The sequence below is a fragment of the Triticum dicoccoides genome, chromosome 1A, assembly GCF_002162155.2.
Source record: "Triticum dicoccoides isolate Atlit2015 ecotype Zavitan chromosome 1A, WEW_v2.0, whole genome shotgun sequence".
Taxonomy (NCBI): Eukaryota; Viridiplantae; Streptophyta; class Magnoliopsida; order Poales; family Poaceae; genus Triticum; species Triticum dicoccoides.
In genome coordinates this window covers 266,472,762-266,482,208 of record NC_041380.1, presented here as the reverse complement: position 1 = coordinate 266,482,208, position 9,447 = coordinate 266,472,762, and positions in this window count along the sequence as shown.

The window sequence follows — 9,447 nt, the reverse complement described above, 5'->3', positions numbered from 1 at the left end:
TGTCGCCCGCGCGCGCGCTCGCCCCTGGCCACCTCCTGCTTCCTCCCCGGCCCCTTCTAGCGACGCCGGAGACAGCCACGCGCCCCCCCAGGCCTCTCACTCTCTCCCCGAGCTCCTCTCCTCCTCTGGCTCTCTTGCACGCAGCCACCGAACACACCCGCCGCCGCCGACGAGCACCACCGCGGCCACCGTCCACCCCGTGCCTCTCCGATGAGTCCAGCGGAACCGCCATCGCCTTCTGCGTCCTCCACACCAACCCATTCGACCGCAGGAGCCCTGTAGCGTCTTCCCGGAGCTCGTCCCCAACCTTCGGCCGCCGGCGAACTTTCGAGGATTCGCGAGCTCCAGCCCCTCCCCGGCCTCGCCGTTGCCTCTACCGGATCCGCTGTGAGCTCCTCTTCCATTCCCCCTCCTCCCCGCGCTCGTTCCCGCACTCTAGCCACCCTTTTCACCGGAGCCGATTGCTCCTCGCCGCCGGCCATGGCGCTGCCGTGGCCAGGGCCACCCCAGCTTGCGCCCGAGCATGTTACCAAGTTCGCCGCCCTCCCAGGAGCCCGCAGAGCCCTTCCGTTTCCCCTCTAGTGCACCGCAGCGCCGTGTTCGACCTCGGCCGAACTCCGGCGGCCACCTAGGTCGTCGCCGGCGCCGATTCCGGCCGCCCCGACCCCAACCGACTCCACCAGAAGCTGTGGCATGTTCCCAGCTATCCATAGCCACCCTCCGCGGCTCGTTTGGTTGCCGAAACGGCCAAACTCACTTCCGCCGCCGCGTCGGGCTCGCCGGCGGCTAAACGCCGGTGTAGCCGACGTTGACCTTGACCACGGGTGGGCCCTGGTTGACTCTCCTGAGTCAATGACAGGTGGGGCCCAGCTCTGTTAACTATTTAGGATTAGTTTAAATTAATTTTAGTTTAACTAATTACACTGACACGCGGGACCTACTGTCAGGTTTGACCCGGACCGTGTCCCGTTGACCCGCTGATGTCACACTGACGTCAGGCTGACGCAGTAATTGATTTTCTGGATTTATTTTAATTCAGGAAATTTCAGAAAATACCCCCAAACTTCTAAAAATCATATAAAATCAACCGTAACTCCAAATGAGATAAATTTTATATGAAAAATTATCAGAAAAATTCAAGGAACCCATCTGTACCATTTTCATGCATGTTTGAGCAATGTTTGTCCTCTGTTTTGGACAAAACAAATAAAGGGCATTTAAATAACCATATATGGAGTTGGAATTTGAATCATGTATTGAAACCAACTTCATTTAAATCATAGCTAGGTGCATTAGCCCAAAACACATTCATATTGCCATGTCATAGCATGCATCATATTGTGCATTGCATTGATCGTGTTTCTTCTGTGTTTGCCGGTGTTGTTCCCCCTCGATAGACGTTGTACCGATGATGTGATCGTTGACACTGATGAAGACTCAATGCTATCTTCAGAAGTGCCAGGCAAGCAAAACCCCCTTGTTCATTCCGATACAATCCCACTCTCTCGCTCCTGCTCTCTTTTACTGCATTAGGACAACAACGATTCATCTGTTACTTGCTGCGGTAGCTGAACCCCTTTATCCTCTGCATGACCTGTCATTGCCACAGTAAATAGATGAAACCCACTAGCATGAGTAGGAGTTGTTTGAGCCTTGTTGTGCCTACTCATTCATGCTTGTTTGTCATGCCTGCTACTGCTTAGAGTTGAGTCAGGTCTGATTCATTGGGAATGAATCAGAGGTGTGTGAGCATGTCCTACTGTGTGTGAGCTAAGTGTGTGAACACGATTTGGTAAAAGGTATCGGTGAGAGGCCATGTAGGAGTACATGGTGGGTTGTCTCATTGAAGCCGTCCTTAGGAACTGAGTTCTGTGTTTGTGATCCATGATTCAGCTACTACCATACATTGGGCCCTGAAATATGACCCCGCTCGACTTCTTATTCACCCAAGTCCTCTGTCCAGGAGTTGCAAGTAGTTTCTGGTGTTTGTAGCTTACTGGAGGCCGTGGACAGCGCTGACCGTAGGGGTGGGCTGTGATGCGGTAGGTACGTGGCACGGTGTACCGGATACCCGTTAGGTATCTCGGGAACCCTGCACACATCGTTTGGGGCTGTGAGCGAAACTCCGGCCGGATCTCCTCATGGATGGAACCCGAATAGGCGATAAACCTGGACTAGAGACTTGAGTGTTTAGGTAGGTCGTGGTCTACACCCACGTCGGCTTTCGCTTGAAGGCTGCCGAGCACATGTCGTGTGTAGACGCTAAGTGGTGGAAACATGTATGAAGAAGTACCCTGCAGGGTTAACATCATCTATTCGAATAGCCGTGTCCGCGGTAAAGGACTTCTGGGTTGCTTATGTCAGTTCATAGACAAGTGAAAGTGGATACCCTAAAATACGCAAGATAAGCGTGAGTGCTATGGATGGCGTTCTCGTAGGGAGACGGGAGCGGATCCATAGTGGTGTATTGATATGGTGAATATGTGGACTCGTGTGCGCCACCTCAAAAGAGTTACTTGCAGTCGTAGTTCAGGATAGCCACCGAGTCAAAGCTGGCTTGCTGCAGTTAAACCCCACCATCTCCTTTGTTGATAATGATGCATATGTAGATAGTTCTGATGTAAGTCTTGCTGGGTACATTTGTACTCACGTTTGCCTATTTTATGTTTTTGCAAAGAGACGTCAGTCTCGCTAGTAGTTTCGCGTGGTCTTCGACGTTTAGCTTGTTACCTCAGCTACGATCTTGTGCCTCGGCAGGATTTGGTAGATAGTCAGGCTTCTCAGCCTTTTTCATTTATAGATGTCTGTACTCAGACATGATAGCTTCCGCTTGTGTTTTGACTTGTATGCTCTGAATGTTGGGTCATGAGACCTATGTTTGTAATATTCCGCTCCTCGGAGCCTAATGAACAAATACTTGAGTCGTAGAGTCATGTTGTGATGCCATGTTGTACTTGCACATATCGAGCATATTGTGTGTATGTTATTGAAATGCTTGGTATGTGTGGGATCTGACTATCTAGTTGTTTATCCTTAGTAGCCCCTCTTACCGGGAAATGTCTCCTAGTGTTTCCACCGAGCCAGGGTAGCTTGCTACTGCTCCGGAACACTTAGGCTGGCCGGCATGTGTCCTTCTTCATTCCTGTGTCTGTCCCTTCGGAGAAATGTCACGCGATGGATACCGGAGTCCTGTTAGCCCGCTACAGCCCGGTTCACCGGAGTCCTGTTAGCCCAGTGCTACAGTCTGGATTCACTCGCTGATGACCGACATGTTCGATGCTGGGTCATGGATGCCTGTCCCTGTAAGTTTGTGCCACTTTGGGTTTACGACTAGCCATGTCAGCCCGGGCTCCTTATCATATGGATGCTAGCGACACTATCATATGCGTGTGCCAAAAGACCAAACGGTTCCGGGCAAAGGTAAGGCGACACCCGTGGGAATATCGTGCGTGAGGCCGCAAAGTGATATGAGGTGTTACATGCTAGATCGATGTGGCATTGAGTCGGGGTCCTGACACTCACGGAACCCCTTCCATTCAAGGGGAGTGAAGCGAGGGGAACTTGCTGTGCTTGCTGGATATGGATCAAAGGAGAGAGCCATTGCAAGAAGAAAAAAAGGATATGTGAGGCGGTACCAAATGACCGAGCACATGAGGGCATCTACAATGCAGGCGCTTGCGCCAGGGTTTGATTCCTGGTAGTTTCGCTTTAATCCTGTTCGATCCCAGGATTTAGGCTGGCATCGACGCCAAACCAGTCGTCGAGCGCTTCATTTCTTTTTTTCCACGCTAGCCCCTTTTTGCAGCAGCGAAAGCAATCTGGAGCGTTAAAAAAAAATCAGCAAATCCAATTGGAGCGCCCGTGGAAGGCTCCCTGCGTTGGAAACTCAGACTCTTGTAGCGATGCTATGGGTTAAATATTAAAAAAAACTCTTTAAGCGCCTCATTAAGCGTCTATGCATTGTAGATGCCCTCACCCGCTTTTATCCGACGCATGGCAACTGACGTTACACGTCCCATACCACGCCGGCCAACTGAGCACAAGATGGACATACATGGCCGAACAGGCAACCCCTCACACACCCATCCGGGCACACAAGCATTCGAGTTGTCCTGTGCCCACATGCACAGGCGTATCCAACACACACGAGCATGCAAATCAAACATATGGCTGACACGAGCAGAGGATAACAGTGGAACGGGTACGTGAAACGCCGAGACATCACAACTCGAGTAGCGCATGTTAGACTGTATTTACATGTGTATATTGTAACGTTGTATACCACCTCATTATATATATGTGATAGGCCATCCCTAGAGGGTTGTGCCGTTTCCCCCCAAAGCCTATTGTCTTACATGGTATCACGCTAGGTTACGTCCGCTTCCGCCTAAAAACCCTAAACCGCCACCGCCGCCGCCGCCGCCACCGCCGCCGCCGCCGCGCCCGCCGTCGCCGTCGCCCGACTGCTATGACGTCCGCCGCTGCGTCCGGCTCCACCGTCACCGGTTTTCTGCCGGCCTCCCTCGCGGCACTTCTCTCGAGGCCGCTGGATGCCGCCTCCCTTCAGGCGCCGATCGGGACACGGAGCGTCGGCTCCCTCTTCGCGCTCCCGCCGGCTGCTACTTCGCCCGGGCAGGCGCTTGTGGCCCACACCGCCGCCGCCCCGTCAACCGCGGCTGTCGCGCCCTCGGCCACTGCGCCGCTGGTGGCGGAGGACGTCGCGCTGGCAGGCTTTGCGGCGTCAACCGCGGCCATCGCGCCCTCTGTCACCGCGCCGGCTGCCCCTCTGACTGTCTCCACGGTGGTCTCACCTCAGCCAGTCTCCTCGATGGGATCGCAGCCGCCGCCGCCGTTTCACTTCGGCCATCTCATCACCATCAAGTTGTCGTCGGACAATTACATCTTCTGGCGCGCGCAGGTTCTTCCGCTTCTTGGGAGTCACTATCTGCTTGGCTATGTCGACGGCTCTCTCCCTTGCCCTCCTGCGCTGGTTGACAGCGTGCACGGTCCGGTCTATAATCCGGCTCACCGTGTCTGGACAGGGCAGGATCAGGCGAACCTCTCCTCCATCCAGGGGTCGCTCTCTCCGGCCGTTGCTGGGCTTGTTGTCTTCGCCAAGACGTCCCACGAGGCATGGACTATTCTTGAGCGCTCGTTTGCGGCACAGTCGCAGGCTCGTGTATCTGGGCTCCGTCGCCAACTTGGGGATTGTCAGAAGCTTGACTCCACCGCCACTGAGTTCTACAACAAAGTCAAGAGTCTCGCCGACACGCTGGCCTCCATTGGACAGCCCCTCACCGACTCCGAGTTCAACTCGTTTATTGTCAATGGTCTTGATGAGGAGTATGACGCCCTAGTCGAGATCATCAATGAGAGGGGCAACTCCACGCCCATGCCAGCACACGAGGTCTTTTCACGCCTCCTGCTTACTGAGCAACGAGTCGAGACGCGCCGATCCAGGGGCAACGGCGCCCTCTCGGCAAACGCCGCCACCAAGGGTGGTCGCTCCTCTGCTTCATCCAGGGCTCCTTCGGGGCAGTCACCACCACCCGCCTCGGCCCCTCCTCCTACTGCGACGCTACCAGGGGCTGGCGGTCCACGTGTGTGCCAGCTTTGTGGTCGCGATGGGCACTGGGCCTCGAAGTGTCACAAGCGCTTCCAGCGGGGTTTTCTTGGTCTTGGCAATGACGGGAAGGATACACGCAACTTTGCTCGTCAGGTCGCCATGGCTGATCATCCGCCGCCGCAGAAGCCACAGGGACACACTCAGTCCTACTTCATTGATCCCCACTAGTACATGGACTCTGGGGCGACAGAGCACCTGACTAGTGAGATGGGGAAGCTTCACACTCGTGAACCCTACCATGGCTCCGACAAGATCCACACCGCCAATGGAGCAGGTATGCACATCTCTCATATTGGTCAAGCATCACTTCTCACTAGACATGCCAATAGGAGTCTTCAACTTCGCAATGTTCTTCGAGTTCCATCTGTGACACGTAATCTTCTTTCAGTTCCTAAACTCACTCGTGATAATAATGTGCTTTGTGAATTTCATCCTTTTGATCTTTTTATTAAGGATCGGGGCACGAGGGACATTCTTCTTAGTGGGCGGCTCTGCCAAGGTCTCTATCGTCTGGAGCATCCTGGCGTCGCTCGCGTCTTCAGTGGAGTTCGGGTATCTCCGTCACAGTGGCATGCTCGTCTTGGTCACCCGGCCACACCTATTGTCCGGCATGTTTTGCATCGTCATGAGCTTCCTAGTGTGTCTAGTAATAAAGATGTAGCAGTGTGTGATGCTTGTCAGCAGGGGAAGAGTCATCAACTTCCTTTTTCGGAGTCCAGTCGTGAGGTGAAACATCCTTTAGAACTTGTGTTTTCAGATGTATGGGGTCCTGCTCAGACTTCTGTTAGTGGTCATAATTACTATATCAGTTTTGTTGATGCTTACAGCCGCTTTACCTGGCTTTATCTTATCAAACGTAAATTTGATGTGTTTGACATTTTTGTTCAGTTCCAAAAACATGTTGAATGCCTTCTCAAGCACAAAATTGTTCATGTTCAGTCGGACTGGGGTGGCGAGTATCGCAACCTCAACTCCTTCTTTCAGTCGCTTGGGATCACTCACCGTTTAGCATGTCCACATACACATCAGCAGAATGGTTCAGTAGAACGTAAGCATCGTCACATTGTTGAAGCTGGTCTGACTCTTTTGGCCCATGCATCTGTTCCGTTTCGTTTTTGGAGTGATGCTTTCACCACTGCATGTTTTCTCATCAATCGTACTCCCACTCGTGTTTTGAATATGAAGACTCCCATTGAAGTTCTCCTTAATGAACAACCGGACTACACCTTTCTCAAGGTGTTTGGGTGTGCTTGCTGGCCCCATCTCCGTCCATATAACAAGCGTAAGCTCGAGTTTCGTTTCAAGAAGTGTGTTTTTCTTGGTTATAGCTCTCTTCATAAAGGATACAAATGTCTTCATGTGCCCACTAATCGTGTCTACATCTCTCGGGATGTTGTGTTTGATGAGCATGTTTTTCCCTTTGCCAAACTCCCTGTGTCCACTACCGAGCCACCTGTCATGCATTCATCCTCTGTTGCTTCTGACCAATTTGATGATGTTGCATATTCTTCTCTATTGTTGCCTAACCATGGTGCAGGCACTGGTCGTGGGGCTCGTTTGGAGATTCTGGAAGTGCCATCTTCCTCTTCGTCGCCATCGCCTTCATCCTCGGCACCTTCTGTTGTGCATGAGGAGCACATGGCGCCCCTGCATGGCCTCGGTTTCCGTGCTCATGCACGGCCGATCGACGTCCTGGCCCGGTCGCCTCTGGCTTCTGGGCTGCCTTCGCCATCGTCGCGCCCTGCAACCCCGCCGACTGGGCCGGCCTCCTCGGTCCCCGTTTCGCCCAGGGCGTCGGGGCAGTCATCACCAGGCCTGGCCTCGCCTGCCCCTGCCTCGCCCAGGGTGTCTGGGCCCTTCTCACCAGGGCCGGCCTCGCCTGCTCTCGCCTCGCCAAGGCCGTCTGGGCCGGTGTCACCGGAGCTGGCCTCGCCCACTCTCGGTTCGCCCATGGCCTCTGAGCCCCTGTCGTCGGGCCAGTCTTCGCCATGCAACCCAGAGTCGTCTGTCCCGAGCTCGCCTGAGGTGATTCCTGCATCTCCGGCGACCGTCACGTCTCCGTCACCTTCGCCTCCGCCGGCTCCTCCTGCTGCTCTACATCCACATACGCGCAGTCGGAGTGGCATTTTTTAGCCTAAGCAACGTCACGATGGCACAGTTGCTTGGTTAGCAGCGTGCATGTCTGCTGCTCTCGCAGATCCATCCTCTGAGCCACGCACGTATCAAGCTGCTATGTGCATTCCTCATTGGAGAGAGGCCATGGAGCAGGAGTATCAAGCGCTTCTTCGCAATCAGACATGGACTCTTGTTCCTCCACAATCACGGGTAAATGTCATTGATTCCAAATGGGTTTTCAAAGTGAAGAGGCATTCTGATGGGTCCATTGAGCGCTATAAGGCTCGTCTGGTTGCTCGTGGTTTTCGACAGCGTTTTGGACTTGACTATGAAGACACCTTCAGTCCAGTGGTCAAGCCTACTACCATCAGACTTCTTCTCTCTCTGGCTGTTACTCGAGGTTGGTTTCTTCGTCAGCTTGATGTTCAAAATGCTTTTCTTCATGGTGTCTTGGCGGAGGAGGTTTACATGCGCCAGCCTCCGGGTTTCTCTGATCCGGATCGCCCTGATCATCTCTGTCGTCTGTCCAAGGCAATTTATGGTCTGAAGCAGGCTCCTCGTGCTTGGCATGCTCGTCTTGCAATGGCTCTTCGTGCTCATGGTTTTGCATCATCAACTGCTGACTCCTCATTGTTTCTTCTTTAAAGGCCTGAGGTTACTATGTACTTGTTGGTCTATGTAGATGATATCATTTTGGTCAGCTCCTCTCAGTCGGCTGCTACTGCGCTTGTTCGCTCACTTGGTGCTGATTTTGCGGTCAAGGACATTGGGAAGCTTCATTACTTTCTTGGTGTGGAGGTTACTTCTCGTGCTGCTGGCCTTGTTATGACGCAGAAGAAGTACTCTCTGGATTTGTTGCAGCGAGCTGGGATGCTTAAGTGCAAACCGACGACTACACCCATGTCTACCACTGATAAGCTCAACGCTGTTGATGGTGTGCTTCTTTCTTCTTCTGATGCGACAGAGTACAGGAGTATTGTTGGTGGGCTCCAGTACTTGACGATCACGCGACCAGACATTTCCTATGCTGTTAACCGAGTCTGCCAGTATCTGCAGTCACCCCGTGACACTCATTGGTCTGCTGTTAAGCGGATTTTGCGCTATATTCGTTTCACGGTGGCTCATGGTTTGCATATTCGGCCGTCTGACTCTGGTTGTCTTTCAGCATATTCTGATGCAGACTGGGCTGGCAATCCGGATGACAGGCGATCCACAGGGGGTTATGCTGTCTTCTTTGGCTCTAACCTGATTGCCTGGAGTGCTCGGAAACAGGCTACTGTCTCGCGTAGCAGTACTGAGGCTGAGTATAAGGCTGTGGCCAATGCCACATCAGAGATCATCTGGGTACAGTCCTTGCTTCAGGAGTTAAGTATACCCCAATCACAGCCTCCTGTTCTTTGGTGTGATAACATCGATGCTACATACCTTTCTGCAAATCCGGTATTCCATGCCCGAACGAAACACATTGAAGTTGACTATCACTTTGTGCGTGAACGTGTCTCTCAGAAGCAACTACAGATCAAGTTTATTTCTTCCAAGGATCAACTTGCTGACATCTTCACCAAGCCATTGCCTTTGCCACAGTTTGAGACTTGCAGGCGCAATCTTACCTTCTAGATTCATTAGAAAGTGGCTAAGATTGAGGGAGGGTGTTAGACTGTATTTACATGTGTATATTGTAACGTTGTATACCACCTCATTATATA